This window comes from Myotis brandtii, unplaced genomic scaffold, assembly GCF_000412655.1.
Source record: "Myotis brandtii unplaced genomic scaffold, ASM41265v1 scaffold49, whole genome shotgun sequence".
NCBI classification, from domain to species: Eukaryota; Metazoa; Chordata; class Mammalia; order Chiroptera; family Vespertilionidae; genus Myotis; species Myotis brandtii.
Genome location: NW_005368707.1, coordinates 4692301 through 4706619, shown reverse-complemented (window position 1 = coordinate 4706619; position 14319 = coordinate 4692301). Strand labels below are relative to the sequence as shown.

General features: G+C 42.5%; 1 pseudogene; it reads left to right on the top strand.

Moving 5' to 3' along the window:
* The first annotated feature begins 7254 nt into the window (after positions 1 to 7254).
* The window catches only part of LOC102242596, a 52782-nt pseudogene continuing 45717 nt past the window's right edge, over positions 7255 to 14319 (top strand).

The window sequence follows — 14319 nt, the reverse complement described above, 5'->3', positions numbered from 1 at the left end:
ATAGAACATAGAAGTTCAAAAGAGAAGTTATGAACAGATAGGTGAATTTGGGAAACACTTTCCTAGAGGTGACAGTTACTATGATAAGAAAAAAAAAATGACATGGATGGAACTGGAGAGCATTATGCTAAGTGAAATAAGCCAGTCAATGAAGGAAAAATACCACATGATCTCACTCATTCATGGATAATAAAGACCATTATAAACTTTTGAACAATAATAGATACAGAGGCAGAGCTGCCTCAAACTGATTGTCAAACTGCAGCGGGAAGACCAGGGAGGGTTGGGGGGCAGGAGGGAGGGGGGTAAAAGATCAACCGAAGGACTTGTATGCATGCATATAAGCATAACCAATGGACATAAGACACTGGGGGGTAGGGGGGGCCAGGGGATTGTCAAGGGCGGGGAAGAAAAAAAAAGGACACATATGTAATACCCTTTGTAATACTTTAAGCAATAAAAAAAATAAAAATAAAAATAAAAAAATGAAAAAAAATGAGATAAGTAAAGAAAAGAAAAAGTTTGAGGACAAAACTTTAGAGAATACTCACATTTCAAGAATGAAAGAAGTGAAACTGGGAAAAGTGTAAGAAAAAGTAGAAGAGGAAATAAGAAACATAGGAAAACTAAAGTAGTGTAAGATGATGTTTTGTCATGGAAATCAAATCTTCCTTGAAGTGGCTGAGCTCCGTGGTGGGGCAACATGACCAAGAGATGACTTCTCGGAGTCCTAGATGGGCAGTTGGCAGGAGCCATTCCTCTAGCATGATTGCCTTCTCCAGGCTGGAATGCTAGAAAGAGAGCAATTAGGACACAGGTCTGCCTGGCTGTATTTTTTCTAACCTTCCTTCTTCTCACAGTCCCCTAAGTCCTATTCTCCTTCTCTAACTCTGCTTCCCTGGAGTCTTCTGTTGTCTAGGGTTTTCCCCACACAATAGAACTTTAAGAGCTGATCCCACCCGGCCGGTGTGGATCAGTGGTTGAGCTTAGATCCATGAACCAGGGGTCATGGTCGATTCCCAGTCAGGGCGCATGCCCAGGGTTGTGGGCTCGATCTCTAGTTGGGAATGTGCAAGAGGTAGCTTCTAAATGATTCTCATCATTGATGTTTCTATCTCTCTCCTCCTCTCCCTTCCTCCCTGAAATCAATGAAAAACATATTAAAAAAAGAACTGATCCCTAGAAGCTAGCTGGTTAAATGTATTGCTAGAGGTGGGGACATGTAAAGGCTACCTTCTTACTGCATAATCCTATTTGCAGGTAAAAATATGATTATGCCTCTCTTTTAAGAATTACTAACATTCTTGTGATAAGAATCCTAATCTCTTTTCAAGTTTACAGACACCTCGGAACAACTAGGGCAAAGGTCTGTGTACTGAGCAGGAGAAAAAGAAAGCATGTTAATTTCACACTAGTACCCTGTTCCTTATATTAAAAAAAGGAAAAAGAAGGGTTTATAATTGGAGGGAAAGGGACAGGTGCAGGGGTAAAGCTTGGGAAAGAGGACTGACAATTTTGAACAAATATAGAGAAGAAAGTACATAGAAATTTTGAAGTGGAGAGGACAGTGGAAAGAGTTCATGGAAGATGACTTTGGTCGGAAGTATAGACATACTTGTAGGGGTAAAGTGCATGGACTCTTGGGACAGGCACTCTGGTTCAAATACCAGTTCAAGCACTTAGCTGTGAGACAAGAAAGTTCCTTACCGCTCTGTATCTCAGTTTCTGCATCTGTAAGAAATGTGATGATGACAATATTTACCTGGTCGGCTTGTAATGTGGATTAAAAGCACTACTATGCCAGTGTGTTGACTATTTTTATTCTATGTAATCAGACCAAGGTATGTGGTATGTCAGATACTTTTGAGAGAATCCAGTAACAGAAGGAGGCAGAAAAAAATCCATCTACCAGTTGTTGAGGGAAATTCAGGCAACCAGACATTCACCACCAGGGAGTCTCAGTGCCTGTTTTATTTTTCTTCATTCCCCTCATCGCCTGTGGAGGTGTTACACTAATCAGCCTTCCACCACTAAAAATATAAGTTATCAGAGAACAAGGACTTTGGTCTGTTTTTGTTCATGATTAACACAATAATTTAATAAGTAAATAGGTAATTAAAAGTACATTAGCTTGTAGGAAAGTTTGTTCAGAAGTAAGCCTGAGTTCCACAAGACACAAGATGGCTAGGGAGGGGCAGATAGAGCAGGAGTGGTGACAGGAAAGGCTGTGTCAAGGGAATCTGGACAGGAAAAGCAGGGTGGATGAAAGAAAGGAGGAAGCAAGGGGTAGGAGTTCAGCCTGCAGAGATGCGAGGAGCATTCTCAAATGTTCATGGGAGGATTTAATGGGACCCAGGCCAGGGAAATACATTCCTATTCCAGTTTTGCATCTCTTCTGTTGTCAACTTTTTGAAATTACATTTGTCTACATTAAAACATATTAAATTGTTTATAATAGTCTCTTATGTAATCTAGTCCATGGTTTTTCTTATTATTTTTCTTCTTTGGTGTTTTGCTTGATGGAAATTTCAGGATTAGTCTATTTTGGTGGGAAGTTTTCTTATTAAAGAAGTCCCATTTGAATGTATTTGTTAATTTAAATTATGTGCTGTTTCTAATTTGTTTATTTGTAAATCATATTACTTTCTTCCTTCTGATATCTTCAAGATTTAATTTTTTTCTTCTCTAAAGTCTTGAGTTGAGTGTTTAATAATTTAACTGTGTGGTTTCCTAAAACTGGCCATTGCTTGTGGTCTCCCCAGAGTGTGGAGGTTGGGGGAGGGAGGAGGACAGAGGGAAGGGCAAGCCTTTGCTGATTTGCATCGCAGATGCTTGATTTTCAAATGGCTCAGAAAGTCAACCCCGGAACTACAATTATTTTCTTTGTAAACCTCAATTACCTTGAAATTACTGCCTTTGTAATTTTAAAGACACCCTGGCTTTATTTTCTCAACCTCATTTCTGTAACCTCACCCTAATGCTATGCCCAATACTGTATGTACCCTGGACTGGTTTGCGGTATCCTATTGATGTTTTACAGACCGAATAATTTATAGTGATAAAAAGCAGAGACCCTGGACCTAAGAAATTCTGGATTTACATCCCAGCTCCGTTTCTCCTCACTGTATGACCTTTGTCAGGTTTTTCAGCCCAAGCCTTAGTCTTCTTGTTAAGTGGGGGGTAATAATAGTGAGGCAGGATAGTAAGAAGCCAGGAAAATTCCTTGGTAAAATAGGGAAACTGAGACAAATAGTTAAATGGCCAAGCAATTTATAGCCAGATAGGTCTTTCTTTTTAATTGAATTTATTGGGGTGCCATTGGTTCACAAAACCATACAGGTTCCAAGTGAACAACTGAACAAAACATCATCTGCACACAGCATAATGAGCCATCTCCCAAAACAAAGTCTCTTTCCATCCCCATTTATCTCCACTTTGCCCATTTCCATCTACCTCCACCCACCCTTTCCCACTGGCTATCACCACAATGTTGTCTATGTCTATGTGAGATAAATATATATATATATATGAAACAGGAATTTTAGGGGAATATAGGCAGGCTTAGGGAATTTTTAGAATTGGGGTCCATGAAAAAAACACTGGGCTACAGACTGGGAGAAGGTACATTTCCTTAACAAAAGGAAGCCAGGGCAGTTACATCTCCACAACACAAGGGAAAGGTAACAGCTACATCTACATAAGATAAGGGAACTCGGAGTAGCCAAGAGGTCTATATTTACAAAATAAAGAAGGAGGAAGAAAGCTCAGCTAGAATAGGAGGACAATGAGAGAGGAGGGCCTCAGGAGTTATTATAATAACCAATTCAAAGGGAATATTGACCAACCAGAGGGGATATCAGGGCACAGGAACTGCAGCCTTTATAAACTATGGAAACAAGAAGTCAGTGGGACCCTTTCCCCCTCCCTATATGGAAGTCTGTTCTGTGGGACTCTTTCACGTGGGAGTCTGTACTTGTTCTTCAATAAATCTCCACCTTTGCTATACCATCTTCTGTCTGGATTCATTCTTCAATTCCAGTCCAAAAATTCTGTATCATATATATATATAAAACTAGAGGCCTGGTGCACAAAATTCATGCACATGGGGTGGCGGGGTGGGGGCATCCCCCTGCCTGGCCTGCACCCTCTCCAATCCAGGATCCCTCAGGGGATGTCTGACTGCCTCTTGTAATCTGGGACGGCTGGCTCCTAATCGCTCGCCTGCCTACCTGATCACCCTAACCCCTCTGCCTGACTGCCTGATAGCCCCTAACCATCTCCGCCTGCCTGCCTGATCACCCCTAACTGCTCCCCTGCTGGCCTGATCGCCTCTAACCACCTCTGCCTCGCCCCGCAACCCAGACCCAGGATTCCCTTCTCCAGCCAGTCACAGGCACCCAGAACCCAGGCTTCCCTCCCTCTGGCCAGTCGCAGGCACCCAGGACCCAGGCTGGCTTCTCCCAGGCTGGCCGCAGCCACAGGGCATCATGGGCGGGTGGCTTCTCCTGGGTCACAGCCACAGGTGCTTGGGACCTCGGGGCAGACAGCTTGTCCCTCTCCTGGGCTGCAGCCTGGCTGGTCCCCATTCCTCTCTTGTGAGCTCATTTGTGCCTGGCTGGTTCCCATTCCTCTCTCCCCAGTGTTGAGTGTCTGAGCTGTTATGGTGTGATGGCCATTTGCATATTAGCTCTTTATTACATAAGATATTTGTTTTTACAGCTGTCATAAGGGAGGGGGAGTTGGGGAACTGGATGAAAGAAAGTGAAGGGATTAAGCAATTGCAGGTCTTATCTTCTCTAACCAAGGACACTTAGAAGCAAATGGTTTATGCATTCCAGACCCCCTCAGTCCCAGTCCCTCTTCAGTGACATTCTTCGAAGGTAAAACTGACCAGAGAATGACCCTGACTCCTCTATACATTCATTTTGATGAATCAGCATGCTAAATAACACACCTGAAAAGCTGACAAATATTCTATTGAGATCCTCCTGAGACCTCCCCTAAAATTCCCATCTTTAGAAAATAGGTAAAAACCCTAAGACAAAGGACCCAATGCATGCTCTCTCTTGGGCATGCCTGCACCTCCTCCCTTCACCCCTTCTCTTCCTTCCTGGGATGCATATCTTTGCTTTCTTTTCCCTAAGTTATAAGAGTCCCACACAAGGGGAGCAGCAGGCAGTGGCAGCTCATCCCAGGGTAACCCCTTGAACCTGTCTCCAAGGGTGCCCCTTTTGCCTCTGTAATTTGATTCCTGAGTCCATGCAGCCCAACTAGCTCACTTCTGCCTCTGTGACTTTTTTCCTAAAGGGCCAACACAGCCTTGCCTAGGCTCAACTCTTCCTCACATTTCCAAAGGCCAAGGTAGCTTTGCCTATACGCTCCTATTGCAATGATCTTGCCTCTTTTATCTTACACCCTTCCTTAGTTTCCCTGTCTCCAGCTTTAATAAATGTACTCCCAAAATCAACTGGATTCATATTGTGAAATCTTTCCTGCACAACGTCAAGTCCTACACATTCCAGACTGTGCCAGAGCAGACCTGCCTCAGTCCCAATCCCTTTCTGGTGACAATAGCACCTGCCTCAAAGAGCAATTGTGTGCATTAAAGGAGACGATGCATGTCAAAGATTTATCACTAAAGGAATATTAGGCACTATACTTTGTTACACTTGTCAAAGGTACTTCCACAAACAGGTGTTTAAATGTCATTAGTTCACAATGAGGAAAATGAGACACAAAGATATTAAAGGCAGTTTCTATGGTTAACAACTAGTTAATGACCAGAATTTGAGATTCCTCATCGCCTGCGCTTCTAAAGGGTAAGTTAGCTCTTAGCAAAAACTGGGAAACACTTCTCCTAAATTCTCTAATTATTTCCCAGGGTCTTTATCCTCCCACTAAAATCTCTACAGATAGGCTTAACATGTTATACCTTCTGGCAGGCATTTACATTTTATCAGTGAATTCTGAAAAAATGAAAAAGTCTTTAAGGAGTGAAAAATGAATCTGTAAAAGAAATTTAAGGCCAGGAACAGTGATGTGCAAGGGGCCTTCTCAGTGAGTGCACTTTTCCATTACACCTTGTGGTAGATAGAAGAATTATGTCTCCTAAACATGTCCACATCCTAATCCCCAGCAGCTGCCATCTCAATTTAACATGGCAAAAGGGACTTTGCATATGTGGTTAAATTTAGGATCATGAGATGGAGATGGTTCTGGCATATCCAGGTGCACCCATTGTAATCATAGGGTCCTTGTAAGAGGGAGGTGGGAGAGTCAGTCAGAGGAGGAAGGTGACAATAGCAGAGGTGAATAGGAAAGGCGGGAGAGAGGGAGAGAGAGAGAGAGAGAGAGAGAGAGAGAGAGAGAGAGAGAGATTTGAATATGCTATGCTGCTACTTTTGAAGATGGAAGAAGGAACTACAAGCCAAGAATAAAGGTGGTGTCCAGAAGCTGGAAAAGGCAAGGAAATAGGTTACTCACTAGAGGCTCCTGAAGGAAGGTAACTCTGCTGACACCTTGATATTAAGACTTTTGACCTCTAGAATCATAAGATAGTTTACGGTGTGGCAATTTGTTAGAGCAGCAAAAGACTTAGAAGCATCTCATTCTCCATCTATGGTCAAACTATCTCATCTTTTCCACAAGTCAACCTAGACCAGTGGTCGGCAAACTGCAGCTCACGAGCCACATGCGGCTCTTTGGCCCCTTGAGTGTGGCTCTTCCTAAGCCTTAGGAGTACCCTAATTAAGTTAATAACAATGTACCTACCTATATAGTTTAAGTTAAAAAAATTTGGCTCTCAAAAGAAATTTCAATCATTGTACTGTTGATATTTGGCTCTGTTGACTAATGAGTTTGCCGACCACTGACCTAGACCAAGGCGTTCAAAGGAATGTGCTGCACAACTATTGCCAGATGAGCTATCTGATCAAAATTAACTAAGAGTTCAACCATGAAACTGAAGACTTGGGAACCGTATGATCATTAGTAGGGGAGGTATTATGGTATAAGGAATAATCTGTTGGTTCTGGGCCACTGCATGGTGGTGTACAGGTTGGCCCAGCCCAGGGTGCCTGGCTGAGGAGGCAGGTGAGAGCTGAAATCCAGGCCAAGCACCACTGGCTGAGGAGTACACCCTAGAGTGAAGTGGTATTTTCTGAGAGAAAGAGACACCTTTTCCTAATGTGCTCAAAGGTACCAAATAAACTAGCAGCAGTCCTAGAAGATGTATCCTGATTCCATCAAGGACCAATGGGTCGAACTCAGGTAAGTCAATTCACCTCTCCAGGTTTGTTACCAATAATCTTTCTGGATAGAAGCTACAATTATTAGGTAATTAACTTCTTTGCCATTAAATTTATTTACTACAAAAGGGAGACTTCAGAGGAGTGAACTCACCTTAGCTCCACTCCAGCCCTGCTTGCCTTCTTGCATGTAACACATGCATATTTCATTCTGCATATGCTTCATGCCTCAAGCATATACCTGCCACAGGACCTTTGCATTCACTGTTTCCTTTACGCACCCTTCCTTACTTCATTTAGGCCTCTGATGGTAAGACAGCTGATTAGAGAAACCTTCCTTCACTGATCATTCTGCTTAATATTTTATCCCCTTATTTATACTTTATTCCTATACACAGCTTAATTTTATTTATATAACTTCTCACTTCCTAACATTGTATTGTTTGTTTACTATTTGTCTCCCCCACTGGAACAAAGGCCCATTGTACATTGTTTCATTTGCTGCTGCACCCTCAGCATCTATTGCCTAAGCACATAGTAGATGTTAAATAAATACTTGTTGAAAGAATGAACTTTTCTCCTCATGTTAGACCTGTCTTCTACAATAGGATGCTTAGGCATTTTGTGGGTTCTTTTGTGTGTAATTTTATTTCCTGGCCTTACCTGGAGGTGAAGGTGAGGCTAGTGTTGCTTCAGGATACCTTCTGGTCCCCTTCGTATTGGTGTCACCATTTTCTAGGACAGTGATGGCCAACCTATGACACGCGTACTCATTTTTTTGGTTGATTTTTCTTTGTTAAATGGCATTTAAATATATAAAATAAATATCAAAAATATAAGTCTTTGTTTTACTATGGTTGCAAATATCAAAAAATTTCTATATGTGACACGGCACCAGAGTTAAGTTAGGGTTTTTCAAAATGCTGACACGCCGAGCTCAAAAGGTTCGCCATCACTGTTCTAGGGCATGGCTAGAACATAATGTGGCAAATAATAAATGAAGCATTTTGTTTAAAACTGACCAATGTAAAATGTCTACTTTTTGCCCTGTTCATCTTCGCCTGCAAAACTACAAATTCTTCAGATTGCAAACTCATGCTGACCAATGAAAAATGTTTACACTCTACATTAATCATTTGAAAACCACTCTCTTTGTTTTCATTCTAATTTCAGTTAATATTTGGGAAAGAAAGAGCCACTCTTGTCCCTGTCCCATGTGATTTTCCTTTGCTGGCCCTATTCCTATTTCTCTGAACTCTCTACTACAATCTCCATACCCTCCAGCCCAGTGCTGGGTAGCTCTTTAGGTGGGCAGCATTCAGAAGCTCACCATCTCCCTTCTTTTTTGAAGAAACTAGTCATTCTAATACCTATGGTTTGGGTACTTTTATTAAATATGTACCTGAGTAGACAAATTATCTCACTTTCTGATTCTCCTAGCTGAAAGTAATTCCCATTTGTGCCCAGGAATAACTTCTAGCTCGGCTTTTAATTTTGACTTTAAGGACTCCCAGATGGTGGGAGATCAAAACAGGAATTAATACCACTGAGACTCACATTACTTATTTTTTCTGTCAGTTACTCCCTGTGAGGTGTGAGTCTCTCATGACTGCCAGGAGCACAGGCCCACACCTCTCCCCTCAGTATGTGTTCCTTGATACAGTAACTCAGAGAGATGTGTCTTTCCTGTGAGGTTAGCATTCTGTGGAAACGGGATGGTGGTGGGTACCTGGTCTAGATGTTTTTAACGTTTTCAGCATATATTCTGAAACATTTACCAGCCCCTAGAAGACTTGTAAAGTATAGATTCATAGTTGAAATACCCCAAGTGAATATTAAACTCTTCATTGTCAATTCCTCTGTCAATGTTTGGAAAGAAATTTGAGAGAAATATGGAGATAACTTTTATCTCAATGAAACAGTAGCAGTCCTTCTTTTCAGCCATATGAAGGACTTTGTCCCTAAATAGCTAAGATCCACATCAGTTTGCATTGCCTCATGTGAAACAACGGTATGATTTCATTATCTGAGCAAAGCAACTTGGTCTCACTGTGAGAAGCTCATTATTTTGAAGTGGAAAATAACAGCTCAGAAAAGGATGGGTGGGATTTTGTCTTCCTCTTTTTCCTGTAAACTAGAGGGAAATGGCTTTTGGCTGAAAGATGGCTTGGCAAAAGGTTTGACTCTTCAAAGGAAAAACCCTCTCAGGAGCAGAGAGCTTATGACTGCCCAGAAAGCAAGGAGTGAGGTGGAAGCCACACACCTCTATTCATTTGTCTCTCAGCTGCTTACATCACAAGAGGGATTCCATTGGGCTCACCTTTTCCAGGCAAACATTCTCCGAGTGTTCTCTGTAAGAACGTATGGGACATTAGTGACTCACTTCAAATTTCCAGATGCCCATCTGTGTTTTTCTCTCTTTTCCCTTTTACTGTTCCACCCAATTCTAGATTAATGTTGTTGGGTGGGTGAGAATAGGCTGGAGAGAAGTAAAGAAAAAAAATGATAAGAATTCCTAGCTTTAAGAAAAACCCAGATATAATGAAAGCCTAAAAAACCAGTAGATGGTATGTATGTTCCCATCTGCATAGAGAAGCAAATTGTATGTCAACCCTACTTGCATAAGCAGCTTATTTTTTAGTTTCTTTCTTACGCTCTTTTCATCACTCTTTTTCTCCTACATCCAACTTTTTTCTACTCGATTTTTCTCACCCTGTTTCATTTTTTCCTCCTCCAACTTCTCCCTTATATTTTTTCTTCCTTATTTAATTTCCTTATTTTGTCCTTCAATGTCTCCTTCCTCAATATTTTTTTCTCCCCTACAGTAGGCAGGAGGTGGGAGAAAGTTCTGGATTTCCTGTCCCACAACCCATGGTTGAAACCAGCTATGAAGCAAGTCTGGTTTATATGGTAGCAACAATAAAATATTTTAAAACCTCTTTTAATATCTCCATATTGTCCCTTTACATTATAATTTTTAAAATTGCATTGTTATAATATATTTTTTAAAATATTTCCATTGATTTTTAGAGAGAGAGGAAAGGAGAAAGAGAGAGAGAAACAATGTGAGAGCAGAACATCGATTGGCTGCCTCCTGCATGCCACACTGGCCAGGGCTGTTATAATATTTATTAAAAAGAATATTTAAGAATTTTTGCCTTGTAAAGATTTTAGTACTATTTAAAAATCAAAGCTAAGATGCAGGATAGCTTCATAATTATAGGTTTTATTTTACCTCTTTGATTTCTTTATTAGTTTTATCTTTTTATAGTTTTTCAAAATAGTTGGTATAATAGATTATAGCAATATCTATATTATAAAAGTTTTCTTGGCCTTAGCTAAATAGCTCAGTTGGTGAGAGCATTACCCTAATATGCCAAGAGTTCAGGTTCAGTCTCTCATCAGGGCACATACAAGAAGCAGCCAATGAATGTGTAAATAAGTGGAACAATAAACCAGTGTTCCTTTCTCTCTCAAATTAACAAATAACAAGGAAAAGTTTTCTTAATTGTAATCATTATGTTGGCTAATTGTTCATTTTCTTTAATGATTCAATGATATCAGTAGTTAAGAGCACATTAAAGGAAAAAGACAGCATGTTCTACTTCATTCTTTCGTTGGAATATTTTATGACTTGTGTTGCAGTGCACTCTTACTGGGACAGCGCCTCCTTTCGCCCACAGGAATTCCGTCCCGAGTGGGAAGTTCTCCCTCTTTTCCATGGCAGTCTCTAAGTAGCTCTTTGCCCAGGTCTGTATACAGCCCTCCATATTACTGCCTTCGATGGTGTGACTTGACTGGCTTCAGGGTGCTGGGACAGCTGGTGAAGCAATATTTCTGCATGTATCTGCGAGGGAGTTTTTGGAAGAGAGCAATATCTGAGTTGGTGAACTGAGTAAAGCAGATGGCCCTTCGCAATGTGTGCTGGCATCATCCAATCTGTTGCTGGCCTGAGGAGAACGTAAAGAAGAAGGCAACTTTGCTCCCTGGTAGACTGGGACATCATCATCTGCCCTTGGATATCGATGCTCCCTGGTTCTCAGACTGAATTAAGCTACTGGCTGTCCTGGTTCTCCAGCTTGCAGACAGCAGGTGGTGGGACTTCTTGGCTTCCATATTATGTAAACCAATTCTTATAATCAATCAATCTCCCGATGTATATGTATTTATCTATACTCTATTCTAATATGAAGTATGTCTCTGAGTATTTCCTTATGTTAGATTCTGTAGGCTCATGAGTAATAGCAAAAATGATTTAAAGGGTTTATGTAAAAGGTAAGGTGACATCGTGTGATAATCATAGTGACCACATTCTTTCATATTCTACTTTCATAAAAGTAAAATATGCTGCCTATTGAGAAAGGAAAGTTTTCTGAGAGGACTAAGGCTGAGAGGGGGGCATGCGATAAGGGAATTGGGGAGACTGGTGGAGAAAGATCTGGAAGGTTGGGGAGGGCCTCAGTGTGTAAAGTGTGGGAAAGCAGGCACAGGCTTGCAATGGGGAGGAACAGTGCTGGGAAAGAGGCCAGTCACAGAGGAAATGATGCAGAGACGAATGGGGCAGAAAGTGCATTAACAGGGTGTAGAAAAGGTTAGAGGAAATAGCACAGGTCTGGTGTTGGCTGCTTCTATTATTTAACAGGTGTTAAAAAAAAAGAAAGAATAGAAAATGGGAAAAACCAGGGGACTATTCAAAGGACAATTTGTTGTTTCTAATGAGCTCCCAAGAGGTGAGCTTTAGAAATCTTGGTAGTAAGATGATGATTCCAAGAGGCATGCCGGGAAGAATGGAAGGAGTGGTCAATCTGCAGTCTATTACTTAAGGAGGGTCCAAAAGAAAAGAGGAAGACTGCGGCAGCACTCTGTCACAGTGCCAGTGGGCAGGCCACGGACAGGGCCTGAGAGCTCTTCTTATTACTGAGATGTGACATGGTAGCTGGTGATTTCCTAATTATGCAGTTAAAATAAAATTGAGTTGCCTCAGTTGAGTAAGAGAATGAACAGGTCCAGGGTAAAGAAAACTGAGGAATGTATATTTGAAGAACTATGGTAAGTAGAAGTGGGATAAGCCATTCTTCTGGTACACCTTACCTGGAGGATATAGAGACTGTGGACATATTAAAAAATAAAGTCTCCCTGAATATTCATCCCCAAAGCATCACATATTAATTCACTTCATAAAAAACTGCTCTTTTGAGGACAAAAGCTGCAGTGGAATTGACTTGGGGCTGGGTTTGGAAATGAAGCTTGTCAGTGTTTGCTGATTGCCCAACAGGGGAAATGCTGTAGAAACCATTAGCTGAAAGTGTACTGAGTTCAGCTCTCTAGCATAGATCAGCAACCATTTATGTCAGAAGAAATCAAATTGGTCAACCTCTTTAATATGCCATTCATACACTTCTTTAATGTCATGGGTTTTTCATCTGTGAAGAAAGATAATAATAGCACCCACCTCTCTCTCTCTCTCTTTCTCTCTCTCTCTCTCTCTCTCTCTCTCTCTCTCTCTCTCACACACACACACACACACACACACACACACACGCACACACACACGCACTGTTTTGTGAAGAGTAATTGAGATAATGAATATAAAGCATTTGGCCTAGGCTGAGCCAGGTGGCAGGCATTGGGGAGGGCGGGGAGGGAGTCCCAGGGGCCTAGGGGCCTATGGAATGGCCTGCAGTCTGAGGAAGTGGAGCCCAAGCCTGAAGAGAAGCTGCCCTGGCCCCTTGTCTTTTCTCCTCCCCTTAGCCCAGGCCAGAGCCAGGCTCTGGAGCCCAGGCAACCAGGAGGAGAAGAGAAGAGAAGGAGGGAGGAGGAGGAGGGAGGAGCCAGGATTAGTCAAAGATGAAAGGGGGGCACAGCACCACTGAGGACCCAAGCTGGAAGTGATCAAAACTTGAGTCAGCGAGATGGAAGAAAAAGATGAGAAGCTAAAGGAGTTACAGAATGAGGGGAGAAGCAGATGAACATAAGTCCACCTCCAGGCATCGCAGGGCCAGGGATCATGGTGTTGGGGGAAGATGGAGACTGTGCCCACTCCATCCATGTTGGCAATGTGGACTGTGCTGCAAGAGCAGACGAGCTGGGTGCACGTTCTTGGCTGTGGTTCAGGCCTCGAGTTACCATACTCTGTGGCAAATTTGGTGGCCATCCCAAAGGTTTTGCATATATAGGGTTCTCAGACAGTCAGTGAGGTCTTGGCCTTAGATGAGTCCCTATTTAGAGGAAGACAAATCTAAGTGATCCCCAAGTGAACCAACAGACCAGGCATCAGCACCGCAGGCCGGAGTTTCCTGCGTGCCCGTCTTGGTGCTAGCACCATAAACTACAACAGTTCCCATCTCCATTCTACAGTGATTTTTGTTGTTGTTGTTGTTGTTAATCCTCACCTGAAGATATTTTTTTCATTGATATTTAGAGAGAGTGAAAAGGAGAGGGAGAGACAGAGAGAAACATAGATGTGAGAGAGACACATGGATTGGTTGCCTCCTGCATGTATCCCAACTAGGGCCAGGGAACCGAGGTACATGCCCTTGATGGGAATCCAACCTGGGACCCTTCAGTCCGCAGGCCAATGCTCTACCCACTGAGCCAAACCAGCTAGGGCCATTCTACAGTGATTTTAACAGCAGTCCCTGGTCGGGTCTGTAGGGGCCCTGGCTAGAGTGACTTCATGGTAGTTCCCTTACTTTAAAAAGTGTGTATTAGAAGTAGAGAAAGAAAAAAAAAGAGGAGAGAAGGAGAGAAGGGGGGAATGAATTTAAAAAGAAAAACAGAAGATAACCTTCATGGGGGAAATATATATATATATACTAGAGGCCCGGTGCACAAAAATTTGTGCACTCGGGGGGCAGGGGGAGGGGGGTCCCCCAGCCCGGCCTGTGCCCTCTCGCAGTCTGGGACCCCTCGGCAGATAACGACCTGCTGGCTTAGGCCTGCTCCCGGGTGGCAGAGGGCAGGCCCAATCCCTAAGTGCAGCCCCTGGTCAGGCTCAGAGCAGGGCCGATTGGGGAGTTGGGGCGCCGCCCCGTCATGCACAGAGCAGGGCAGATCGGGAGGTTGCAATGCC